General features: G+C 38.3%; 1 protein-coding gene and 1 pseudogene across 4 annotated transcripts in view; both read right to left on the reverse strand.

Moving 5' to 3' along the window:
* Positions 1–13,741, reverse strand: part of Pkig (cAMP-dependent protein kinase inhibitor gamma) — a 106,652-nt gene that overhangs the window by 70,775 nt on the left and 22,136 nt on the right. The window lies entirely within an intron of this gene.
* LOC106010533 (ras-related protein Rab-33B pseudogene) lies at positions 8,161–10,121 on the reverse strand (annotated as a pseudogene).

Below are 13,741 nucleotides of genomic sequence, written 5' to 3' on the forward strand. Positions count from 1 at the left end.
TGCAAGTCCAGTCTGAACTATATTGTGAGAACCTGTCTCAAAAAACAACAAAAAGAGAAAGTGTTGAAAATGGCATAAAAATATTTAAAAATTAATAGACATTAAAATGAAAAATTAAGTCCTTTCATAGAACTGTACTGGATCCTTATTACTAACTTCTTACAAAAAGAAAAAGTTAATAACATTTTTTAAAAACCAGTACAGTACTGACAAATCAGATGTGCTTGGAAAGTCTATAAACTTTCTTCCTCCACTTTAAAAAAATGTTTTCAAAAGCAATAAATAGATTCCCTTCCTTAAAAAACTATCACACCCATCATAATTACTACAGCTGTCATTGCTTTGCTATGAAAATAGTTACAGGGAAGATGGTGGAGTGGTGAGCAGCAGCAAAACAGCCTCTCAAAGATCCGGAGTCCTGACACTGGAATATAGCAATGTATGGAAGAGAAGAGAGAAGTGGGCCCCTGGGACCCAGCAAGGATCTGAAGCAAGAACTGGAGCCCACAAAGGGAGCAAAGAGAGAGTCCTCAATGCAGAAGAAAGAAATGGCAAGTCTCACCTTCTCTGAGTCCCAGCTTGTGGCATGGGAGGGAAGGATGGAACATCCCTGCAAAGGCATGGTAACTACTGGTGACTCCAGAGAGCTCCATGAAGAAACACATCAGTGGAACAGAGCAGTGGACAAACTACAGTGGCTGGAGAGTGATTCCAGTTCAGTTTGAGTCCCCAGGAGGGGGCAATTGGCCAGTTGCCATTTTGGAAAGAGGCCAACTGAACTCAAGACTCAAGAGCAGCAGTGGGTTGGCTCCATCTCAGGGCTCCCAATGTCAGGGTGAGGCACAGCTGTAGGAGATACCCAGAGTCAGAAAGCCAAGTTCAAGCCAGCAAGAGGCACCCAGAATGTTGTGTGCTGAACAACTCAGGTCCCAGCCAGAAACCAGAAGCAGCCTGAACTTCAGTGGAGCTGAAAACACAGGCTTGCTGGGATTATCCACCATCTCACCATAAATCCACTGCAGGCTTGCTGAGATCTAGGCTCTGTCTGGCCCCTTTGTCTATCAGTGACAGCAGAGACACAACCTGAAGTGAACTTTTTTTCCTTCCTTTCTTTTTTTTCTTTCTAGATTTTTCTTGTTTTTATATGAGTGTGAACACTGTTTCTAGTTTGTTTTTGTTGTTGCTTTGTTCTGTCCTTGTTTCTGTTTCTTCCTTTCCCTTCTGGTTTTTTTTCTACCAGTTTCCCAAAGCTTATGTAATCTTCCTTTCTCCTTCAGCCTTACTTCTAATCACTTTCCCTTCTTCTACTTCTCTATTTTTTCCTCTTACTCATTTAAATTCTTTCCACAGAAGATAAAATCACTCTATTGAGATATTTACTGTATATAACTTTCTGGCTTGTTTTAGATTTTGTTATGTAACTGCAAATCTTTTTCAAATGGTAGAAGGTGGCAAATTATTATAATAGTTACCACAGTTTCTAATTATCTAGCTTTGCTTGATACTACTGTTATTACTGATGATACTACTTTAGCCAAGGTGATACAATTGTTCTAATCAGTTTTTCTTCCTTATATGTCAAGACTGAGACTGCCTGAGGGTGATAAACAGTACTATAGGGCCAATACTAAAGAACCAAGGACTAGGACAAATAGGCAGCAACTTCTCATCCCTAATAAATTCAAGAGGTAGGATTTCACAAAAGACTCAAAAGCCAAAGTCAGTTATACCTAGAAGACATCTCTGAAAAGTAGTCATTTCCTAAGGGTTCTCAATACTAGCAATAAAGCTACCTATATAAGCAATTTATAAGCATCAATGCAGAAATTCAACTAAAAAAAAAATAGAAAATGAGAAGACATGGAAGCAAGATGCAATCCCAGACTTCTAGCTTGCCAAAGGCAAACCAATGAGGTAGAACAATTCAAAAGCCACCCACTTGAACTCTGAAATGGTAAGCGTGGAAGAAACAAAGCAAATTAATGAGGCTATAGAAAAATCAAATTAGAAATAATTTCTCAGGTAACTAAAAAGATGATGACACTAATAAAGGACAGAGTTAGTGAGTCTAGAGTAGATACAGATAAAAAACAAAACAAAACAAGGCTGAGGATTTAGGTCAGTGGTTCTGGGACCTGCCTTGCAAGCGCAAGGTCCTGAGTTCAATCCCTGGTACCAAATAACAACAACAAAAAACTGAGGAGCTGAGGAAACATGCAAACCATGAGTGCCCAACATAGGAAAGAAATGGAATACATGAAACAGATTCTAACAGATATCTAGGAAATTAAAAATTCTATTGAAAGTATATACACCAGAATCAACTAATGTGAGGATAGAATATCAGATCTAAAGACAGACTGGTAGTTAGCAATCATGAAAAGAAAGATTTCTTAAAAATAGAAAGGGACCATGAAAAATCAACATCTGCTAGATAATACAAAGAAGAAAAACATAAGATTGATCAGAGTCAATGAAAAAGTAGGAGATAAGCACAAGTGACACAAAAAAACCTATTCACAGAAGTAATGGCAAAAAACTTCCCAAGCATGGAAAAAGAATTTGACATAAAGATAAGTGAGGCATATAAAACTCCAATTAACCATGATCAAAAAGAATCTACACAAAGGCATATAATAGTCAAGATCCCAGAAATTCAATATAAGAACAAAATATTAAAAGCTAGAGAAAAGAAACAAATCACCTATAAAAAAAAAAAGTTCATCAGAATCACAGCAGACTTCTCAACACAAACCCTTAAGTCAAGGAGAGCTTGGAGTGAAGTATTTCAAGCCCTAGAAGAAAACAACCTCCAATTCAGATTTGTGTACCCGGCAAAACTATCTTTCAACTTTGATGGAGAATTAAGATACTTCTGTGACAAAGAACACCTGAAGAAATTCATGACCACCAAGCCAGCTCTCCAAAATGTTCTAAAGAATATTCTAGAAAGACATAATGAAGACTACAACTCCATGAACCCCAACAGAATGAATCCACCAGGCAAGGCAAACAATTACACAGAGGAGAAAGAAAGGGAACAAAAGGAAAATAACATTAGAAGGATAAGTCAATACATTAGTTATAAACATCAATGTTAATCATCCCAATTCACCAATCTAAAGAAACAGACTGATAGAATGGATCAAGAAAAAGATCCAACAATATGCTACATACAAGAGACACGTTTAACTCAAAAAGAAAGTCATAGACTGAGAGTCAAAGGATGGAAAACAATACTCCATGGGAGAGGAACTCAGAAAAGAGCAGAGGTAGGTATTTATTTGTAGGCAAAGTGGATTTCAAGCCAAGACTGATCAAGGCAGATGAAGAAGGTCCCTACACACTTCTTAAGGGAATAATCTAAGAGGAAGAGATAACAATCATAAATATATATTACAAAATACCAGAATCCCAACTATATAAAACAAATATTAACAAACAAGAAAAATCAAATAAGCACTAATACAATTTTAATGGAGGAACCTCAGTACCCCACTGTCACAAATAGATCAACTAGACAAAAAAAATTAACAGAGAAATATCAGAACTGAACCAAACTTTTGAACAAATGGACCTAGCAGATGTCTACAGAGTGTTCCATCCTACAACACCAAAATACCCATTCTTCTCAGCTGCACACAGGACATTCTCCAAAACAGACCACATACTAGTTCACAGAACATGCCTAAATAAATACAAAGGAACTGAAATTATCCCATGCATATTATCAGACCATAGTGCAAGGAAAGAAACCACAAAAACTGCATAAACACATGGAAATTAAATAATACCCTCCTGAACAACCAATGGGTCACAGATGAAATTAAAGAAGAAATCGGACACAGGCCAAGGATTTGGCTTGGTGGGGCTGCGCCTGCCTGGCAAGCGCAAGGTCCTGAGTTCAAATCCCAGTACCAGAAAAAAAAAAAGAAGAAATCAGTTTCCACAATTAAACAATAATGCCAGTACAACATATAGGAACTTATGGGACACAATGAAAGCAGTCCTACAAGGGAAATTTATAGTGGTAAATTCCCACATCAGAAAAACAGAGTGAGCTGAAATAACCTAATGTTGAACCTCAAGCTTCTACATGAAAAAGAGCAAGTCAAGCCCAAAACTTGTTTGAGGGAGGAAATTATAAAGATCAGAGCAGAAATTAATGCAACTGAGACTAAGAAGACAATATAAAGAATCAATGAATCAAAGAGTTGGTTCTCTGAAAGATAATAAAATAAACCCTTAGCCAACCTTATCAAAAAAAAAAAAAAAAAAAGGACTCAAATCCATGCAATTAGGAATGAAGAGGGTGGAATCACAACAGATCCTGCAGAAATCCAGAAGATCATCAACACCTACATCAAGAAACCTACTAGGGGGCCGGGGATTTAGCTCAGTGGTTCCGGTGCTTGCCTTGCAAGCACAAAGTCCTGAGTTCAATCCCCAGTACCAAAAAAAAAAAAAAAAAAAACCCAAGAAACCTACTAGGATGAAAAACACAGAAGAAATGAATAGATTCCTAGATACATGGGAATTACCAAAGCTGAAACAAGATTTAAAAATTCTAAATTCCAATAAAAGAATTTAATAAAAAAAAAATTCTAAATAAACCAGTATCAGTCAATGAAACTGAAAATGTGATTAAAAACCTACCAACAAAGAAAAGCCCAGGTCCTGGTAGATTCACTGATAACGTCTTCAAGAACTTTTAGAGAAGATCTAATGCCACTATTCCTCAAACTCTTTAATGAATTTGGAAGGGAAGCAATATTCCCAAACTCTCGCCTGGAAGCAACCACTACCCTGATACCAAAACCAGAGAAGGATCCAACCAAAAAAGAGAACTACAGGCAAATCTCCCTAATGAACATAAAACAAAAAAATCTTCAATAAAATACTGGCAAACCCAATGCAGCAAGTCATGAAGAAAATTACATACCATGACCAAGCAGGATTCATCCCAGGGACACAGGGATGGTTCAACAAATGAAAATCAATAAATGTAATACACCATATTAACAGAACCAAGGACATAAACCAGATGATCATCTCAATAGATATGAAATTCTACACCCATTCATGATAAAAAAAAAAACCTACAGAAAATTGGAATAGATGGTCTTTATCTCAATCTGATAAAAGTCATCTATGACAAGCCAACACCCAACATCATACTAAATGGTCAAAAACTGGAAGCTTTCATTCTAAAATCAGGAACAAGACAAGGATGTCCACTATCACCACTCTGATTCAATACAGTTCTAGAAACATTAGCCAGAGTAATTAGATAAAAGAAATAAAAGGAATAAGTTAAATTACCATTATTTGTGGATGACATGATACTTGTCTTAGTTACTTTTCTCTTGTTGCTGAGACAAATTATCTAAGACCCAAAGTTAAAAGAGGAAAAGTTTATTTTGCTTACAGTTAATAGAGATTTCAGTCCATAATCGGCTGGCTCCAAGGTAGGGTGGCACATGGCAGAGAGGCAACAGTTCATGGTGGACTGAAGGTAGCAAAGCAACAAGGGAGCTGACAAGCCTTTTCTCTCCATTAAATTGTATCCATGTTACTGGGATTAGGGTGGTGCCAAACCAATCAGTGGATTTAGTAATCACCCACCTTTAATCCTAGCATGGCACCACGAATCAATAACACACTCCAGATTCAGCCACTTCTGAAAAAGCCCCACCTAATACTGCATGAGGCTTTGTGAGGACATCTATTGCTGACTTTTTATTTCTGGTACCAGGAAAAAAACTCAGGACCTTGCTCTTGCCAGGCAGGTGCAGCACCACTAAGCTAAATCCCCAGCCCACGTGGGGACATCTAGACAAAACCATAACTATACATAGAAGACCCCAAAATTCCACCAAAAGACTTGTAGATTTAATAACCAAATTCAATAATGTAGCTGAATACAAAGTCAACACTCAAAAATGAGCAGCATTCATATACACAAATAAACTCACTAAGAGAGAAATTAGGGAAACCACACCTTTCACAATAGCATAAAAAATGAAATACTTATGAATCAATCTAACGAAGGAAGTAAAAGACCTTTACGTTGAAAACTACAGTACTCTGAAAAAGGAGATTGAAGACAATATTAGAAAATGGAAAGATGTCCCTTGTTCTTGGGTAGGAAAACCAATATAGTGAAAATGACCATAGTTCCAAAATTGTTATACAGATTTAATACAATCCCAATCAAAATAACAATAGTACTCCTCTCAGGATTAGAGGAAACAATCCTAAAATTCATCTGTAACCAGAAGAGACACAGAATAGCAAAAGCAATTCTGGGCAACAAAGGCAAGCCAGGGGGCATCACAATCCCTGACTTGAAATTATACTACAGATAAAAACAGCATGGTACTGGCACAAAAACAGACCTGAGGACCAATGGAACAAATCAGAAGATGCAGAAACAACTGCAAACACACTCAGCTATCTTATCTTTGACAAAAGGGCCAAACACCTTCATTGGAAGAAAGACAGACTAATAAATGGTGTTAGAAAAACTGGCTTTTCACATGCCAAAGATGAAAACTGGACCCATATCTCCTCTCACCATGCACTAAACTAAAATCAGAATGGATTAAAGATCTAAATATTAAAACAGAAATACTAAATCTGCTGGAAGAAAGAATATGTAGAACTCTTGAAGATATGGGTATAGGCAAAGACTATGAACAAAACTGATCACACAGGAAATATTACAAAGAATCAATAAATGGAATCTTTTCTTATTAAAAACTTTTGTACAGCAAAAGAAACCACCAACCAAGTCAAGAGATAATCCACAAAGTGGGAAAATTTTTTTCCCAGTTGTTCCTCAAAGGACTAATATCTAGAATATATAAAGAACTCAAAAAAATCAGACTTCCAAATTTAAAGACTCAGTCCACAAATGGGTACCTGAAATGAATAGACACTTCTCAGATGAAGAAGTGCAAATAGCAAATAAATACATTTTTAAAATGTTCAACATCACAGTTCATTTGAGAGAGGCAAATTAAATTGAGATTCCATCTCACTTTAGAAAGAATGGCTATTATCAAGAAATCAACCAATAATAAATGCTGGTGGGGCTGTGGGGAAAAAGGTATCCTCCACTGTTGGTGGGAGTATAGACTGGTGCAACCACTGTGGAAATCAGTGTGGAGATTCCTCAAAAAAGTAAAACTAGGGGCCGGGGATTTAGCTCAGTGGTTTTGCCGCCTGCTGCGCAAGTGCAAAGACCCGAGTTTGATCCCCGGTACTAAAAAAAAAACAAAACTAAAACTAGAGGTTCTACTTGACTCAGCTATACTCCTTCTTAGTATCTTCCCAAAAGAATTAAAAGCATCATAGCACAACAATACATGCACACCCATGTTTATACCATCACAGTTTATAATAGCTAAATCTTGGAAACAGCCCAAATCCCCATCAATTGATGAATAAAGAAGATGTGGGTTTTTTATACAATGGAATACTACTCTGCCATAAAGGATAAACTTCAGTCATTTCTAGATAAATGAATGCACCTTGAGACCATACTCTTACATGAAATAAGTCAGACACACATGTTTAAATATCATATTGTTTCTCTGGTGTGAGAAACTAAAAGTGTAAATAAGGATAAAAATGTATAATAAATATAGTGAAACAGGAAGAAATTATTCAAATGGGAAGGGACACAAGGGAGGGGGGAGGGGAAAAGGAAAAAAGGGAAAAGAAAGAAAAGAGAATGGAAGGGTCAGGTATGGTGGTGCACTCCTGTAATCCCAGCACTCAGGAGGCTGAACCAGGAGGATCATCATGAGTTCCATGCCAGTCTGGGCTACATAGTGAGTTCAAGGCCAGCCTGAACTGCATAGTGAGACCCTGTTCCAAAAAAAAAAGAATAGAAAGGAAAAAAAATGGAAACAAAGCTTTTGTAAATAAAGAGGGGAAGAGGGGTTGAAGGGAGGGGAGGGAATTAGGGAAAAAAGGATAAAGATACATTAGGCACAGGTACAAATTCCCTGATGAATGTGATCATTATGTATATCTAAAGTGTACCAATAAAATTAATTTTTAAAAATAGTTACAAATTAATATTAATTTAGATAAATATAAAACAACTTTTAATCCTAACATGATTAAGAAAAATGGATTAATCTCCCTAAATGTAAAGACAATTTGAGCTCTAATACTTAAAACTGAATATTTACTTTTTTTTAAGAGTAGGAAAATTTATTGGGGAATAGGAATGAGGAATAAGAATGGGAAATAGCAATAGCTCCTGAAAGACAGGAGGGGTTTCGAATGGGTTGCACAAATACTTACTTTAAAACTGAATATTTATTGTAATTATTACTTCCATTTAGTTTAATAGAACTGTGTTTGTTTTCATAACTAAATTATCCATTGAGGACCACCATAATTATTAAACAAAACTCCTAAACTAGATTAGATTACATGCTTTGTTTTGGTTTTTTTGTTTGTTTTTGGTACCGGGGATCGAACTCAGGACCTTTTGTTTGCAAGGCAGGCGCTGGAACCACTGAGCTAAATCTCTGGCCCTAGATTACATGCTTAATTGGTTTCCCCATATTCTGAAAATATTTTAAGTTCAATCATCTTTGTTTTTGTTTTTATTTTTGTTCTTTGCTACCGGGGATTGAACGCAGGTCCTTGCGTTTGCGCAGCAGGTGGCGAAACCACTGAGCTAAATCCCCAGGCCTAAGTTCAATCATCTTTTGGCTTAATTTCCTCTAAAGTGATCCAGAATAACAAACTGTCTGAATCAGTGAATGTACAAGTGCCACTTAAAGGGTATGGTTTACATTCCATTTATGCAAATAGCTTCGTATAAATGTAAATAAATGAGTTTGAAGCCAACCTAGGCTACATAGTAAGTTCAAGGCCAGCCTGAACTACATAGTGAGACCCTGTCTTGAAAAAAATTAAATAAATAAAATAAAACACCTTGGGCAGGGGATTTAGCTCAGTGGTTCCTTCGACTGCTTTGCAAGTGCAAGGTCCTGAGTTCGATCCCCAGTACCAAAAAAAAAAAGCATCTTATTAAGTCACTTCATCCACCTTCAAATCTGGCTCAGATCAGCAGGTGCCTACTTAAACAATGTCCCTCTCCATTGTTGGAGCACGGGCAGGGACAGCTGCTGACTCTCAGCTTTCCACCAGGCTCTCAAGCCTCCTCTATTGGGCGCTCAGTGGAAAGATGTTTGAATTCCTTCTTTCTTTCTTTTCCAATCTCAAATGAAAATCACCCTTTTCCTGGTGTTATCACAGTAAAACCTGAATAATAAAGTATCGAGATGATCTAGTATATTTGAAATTAAATCGTATGACTTATCACTGTCACATTTCAAAAGTTTTCATTAGTCAGAATTAGTTGGTATAATTTAGTATCATTAGCACCAGAATACCATTGCGGGCTCTGCTTCAGGTTCTAGGGCAATTTCCTTATCAGTGGATTGATTAAGCACACTAATGGTTTGTGACTCTTCTGCTTATGAGCCACAGCCATAAATATAGCTTCCCCATGGTCATTATCACTGACTGGAGTTTTTAGCAGAGGATTCAAAGGCATGCTGCATGTGTCAGCAAATGTTTATGTCAAGTCTTTGCCACCTGAATGGCACTTCTCAAGTCATATTTATTTCCAGTGAGAATCCATGGTATGTCTTTCACTAGCAAATGCTGTTTGCATTCCTTTATCCAAGATGACATGCTGTGAAAAGAAAACTAGCTGTGTTGGTCATATCATACATGAAAACCACAGCATGCATATTTCAGAGGTAATGCTGTACCAAGCTGTTGTCCTACTGAGTCCCATAACTGGATCTTGATGTGCTCCTCATCCATCTCCACAGCTCCTTCTCAGAAATCTACCCAAATGGTGGTCTTGGTGTGCTGGGGAAAGTCTGGCACAGAAGTGGTAGGTCAGGCACATCTTGCCCACATTGGAGTCCTCAATCATGATGAAGTGAGGGTGGGGCAGGCAGACACCCTGAAGCCCCTGACCCCAAGCAGCTGGCCCAGGAGCAGACCTTAAGCAATGACTCCATCTCTGAAGCCAGTCTCTGATCCTCGCCTCTCAAAGAGCCCCTCTCTGGGGAGGCGCCCTATGGCCAAATGGAGCACAACCCAGCAACATGACTGACCCGGGCCACATCCAAGGTGGCCAACCCTCAGAGAAGCAGCACAAGTAGAATTTACTCTTCACAGTGTCCTGGAGTAGTGATGGCAACATACTTGGCTGACCACTTCAGCTAAAAGAAGCTCATGGTTACCTGAGGCTGCCTTGTTCTGACCATTTTTCAAGCCTGCTTCTATTATCTGAAGCCAAAAGGTTTGTAAATAAAATGACCATCAAATCATCTATGTATACACTAGTGGCAGAACAGGATGTACAATATCTCATTTACAAAATGTTAAAGCAATTAATAGTATATTTCTGCTTAGATATGCACAGTTTCTGTAGGATAATTCAGGAAATTGTTAATGGTTACTTCTATGAAATGAGAATGGGAATTTGGGGGAAACGGAAAAATTTTTTTACTTATGGTATTCTTTACATTAAAAATTATTTTAAAAATCAATTTATTAAAAGGGAGGTTGGGGTGTAACTCCGTGAGAGGATACTTGCCTAGTTTGCTCAATGCCCTGGGTTTGAACCTCAGCATGGTGAAAGGGGGCTGATGGGATGATGTACTGTTCTGAAGCTGAGATACACTGAAATATCATTCTTTAGGTGATATGTGCTACACGAATGAAATAGTTAAATGGCAGAATGACGTGTGGCACCTTCCCAGTTCTTAGGTTGCTGTCAGTATCAAGCCTGGGGTCCTTCCTTCCCATTGCTCTTTGAATCAACCTAAAAGTCCTTACTCTTAATGGGGTGTTGGTTAAATGGGTGTATACATCTATGCTGAACATTTCATCATGTGTAAAATTTACCTAGGTTAATAAAATTTATTGTTTAATTACCAAACTGGTCTACAATGCTCTGTGATCTGGCCCTGCTAGCCTCTCAAATTTATCTTGTGCCCAACTTAACCCTCACTGTCCTTTGGTCACACTGGAACTTCTTTCAGTTGCTCCCAGAACAAGTTCTTTCCCTCACCTCAAGAGCACCATCCTTTTTCAGCCCTGAACACACTTCAGCCATCTCTGCCCTGCCCCAACCCCTTTCTCCTAGTTCAGTGTGGTGAACCTATGGCATACGTGATGCAGCTGGCTGTTATCACTGAAAGCTCTAAAAAGTTTGCCATCACTGTCCTAGTTAATTCCTTCCTCACTAGTCTTAGCTTAGGTACCTTTTCCTCCAGGAAGCTTTCCTTGCAAAAGCACATGCTCATATATGCAGACTGTGTTCCCTTAGCATTTACAGAAACATGCCTCAGATGATAAGGTCCATGACAGCAGCACCATGCCTCTATTATTCACTGTTGTAGCCCTAGCACTTGGCATATCACAAATGATCAGTAAATACTCCCTTAATGAATGACAAATGAAGGCATAAGGATATTAGTCATTCTAATCTATAAACCTTCCTCATTTTGTTGACTCAAATAAGCTGCCTAAATTCTGTGTCTGCCATCTCAAATCCATCCGTGAAGGGATCATAGATCTGGCTCTAATTCTGCTTGAGTTTCCAATCTCAGAAGAGAACATTTTACAGGTTCGATAGAGCTGAAGGTGACAATAAGGAGCAAGATGAATTTACTCTTAACATGTACATTTCAGGTACTTGTCTAACCTCTCAGCCAACAGAATTGGTTTGTCCAAAGTTCTATGTGAGAGGTTCAGCTATATGGCCTTGGTCATATGGCCACTCCAGGGCAGCATAAACTTTAGCCTTCCCTGAGATGAAATCAATGATGAGACACCTTCAAGCTTTCAACTTTGGAAAGTTAATAAAAAAAAAAGCCACTGAATTTCCTAAAAATTCTCTCCCTTGCAAGGTTGTTATGAGGCAGTGGGAAGGAAAATGAGAAGGATGAGTCAGTGTGAGTCAGTGTGAAGAAAAAAGTTCTGCTTCTGGTAAACACTTTGCTCTTTTACAGACAGGATTAGGATTATCTGATTCCCATTACTAAAAATACACAAATAACAGGTGGTATACATTATATAAGTAGTTCCAAAACAAAGACTCAGATCATTGACTCTAAAAAAGGGAACAATTAATCAGACTTGGGCCAGACCTTCCCCTGAGCCTGTTTCTTGGAGAAGTCCCAAGACTAAGTAAACATTTCCCTCAAAACAATTAAGACCCTAAGTGCTCCCAATCCTCACTCAAGTGACCTAAAGGAATGGCTAAGGCTCCCTTACAGTAACTACCACTTCATGAGTACCTGTTATGTGGCAACAACTCCACCAGGCACTTCATACAATTCATCTTTAAACTGCACAATAATCTTGTAAGATGGGTGTAATTATAAATGTTTTATAGATAAGGAAACTGGAGCTCACAAAAGTTAAGTGATTATTCAAGGCTGTACGGTGGCAGTGCCAGGATTTGAACTCAGACCCGACTTGGAAATGTAGCTGGCTTTCCTCTATTCCAAACTGAATTCAGATACACCTAAGAATCACCACTTGCAAGGGAATGTACCAGGTATCATGGGGAATACAAGGAAAAAGAGACTGTTCCAATTATTAAGAAAATATAGTAACCAGATATCTAAGATAAGAGATTTACTATAACTATTTATAGGATTTTGAACAAGGCCTGCTACATAGGCACTGTCCAGGAAATTATTACTGACATATATGTGGAAGACAGCAGAAACAGAATCAAAAGAAACACAAAGAAGTCTGTGGGTTTGTCACAATAGAGAATGTGCTGTGGGTTAGATTGTATCTTGACATAAGGCTCCAAGAAAGATCCATAAACAATATTGCATTTGAGATAAATCTGACAAAAGGACTTTGACAGGCAATAGAGAGAAGTAAAGAGATCACTGTAGTACAGGGAATAGAACACTTGTGATAAGCCTCTTGGTACCTCTAGCAAAACAGAGAGACATAAAGCTAGAAAAACATTCAAATTTTATGGCCATTGATTCTGCTTCAAGTCCCTTCACAGGGAAAAGCACAGGAATTACAAATATTTCCTAGTTGGTTCAGACCCATGGAGAGACACACTTAAGGTTGCATAAATGGAGACCTGCTGTATAGTTTTTCTGGATCAAAGTGGTGGTGGTAGAGTTAATTGAATAAACAAATGTATACACACAAATCTAGAACATACATGGCTGAGTAACAAAAGGAACACCATAGATAAGTTCTACCACTTTCATTACCTCCACAATGAATCAATATACTACAGGTTCTGTGAGCACATATTTTCTTTTACTTTAAACTCCTTCATTAGGGGACTCATTAAATCAACGACACAACTGGCACAGTCAGCCACAGAGCTTTCTGGAAATGTGGGAGCAGGGGGGGGGGCATTTCTGGTTGTCACATTACTTGATTGGCTCTTCACTTAAATGGGCATTGAGCAGGTGGGGACCAAGATGTTTAACATCCAGCAACTTATGGGCAATTTTATAGAAACAGAAATTGTTCCTTACCCTACGTCAAGGCTGGAGTGCACTGTGCCGTGAGAAATCCTGCCACTTCCCAGCCCTGCCTGGACTTCTGAGTGGCTCACTGAGCAAGCGGTGTCTCATCAGGGGGAGGGGGAGGGTTGTGGAGAGGAAGGGGATGCTGTCGATGGGGAGCTGGACCACGAGAA

This window comes from Heterocephalus glaber, unplaced genomic scaffold, assembly GCF_053883595.1.
Source record: "Heterocephalus glaber isolate CG9 unplaced genomic scaffold, H.glaber_assembly_v1.0 deba00001673, whole genome shotgun sequence".
In the NCBI taxonomy this organism is placed as follows: Eukaryota; Metazoa; Chordata; class Mammalia; order Rodentia; family Bathyergidae; genus Heterocephalus; species Heterocephalus glaber.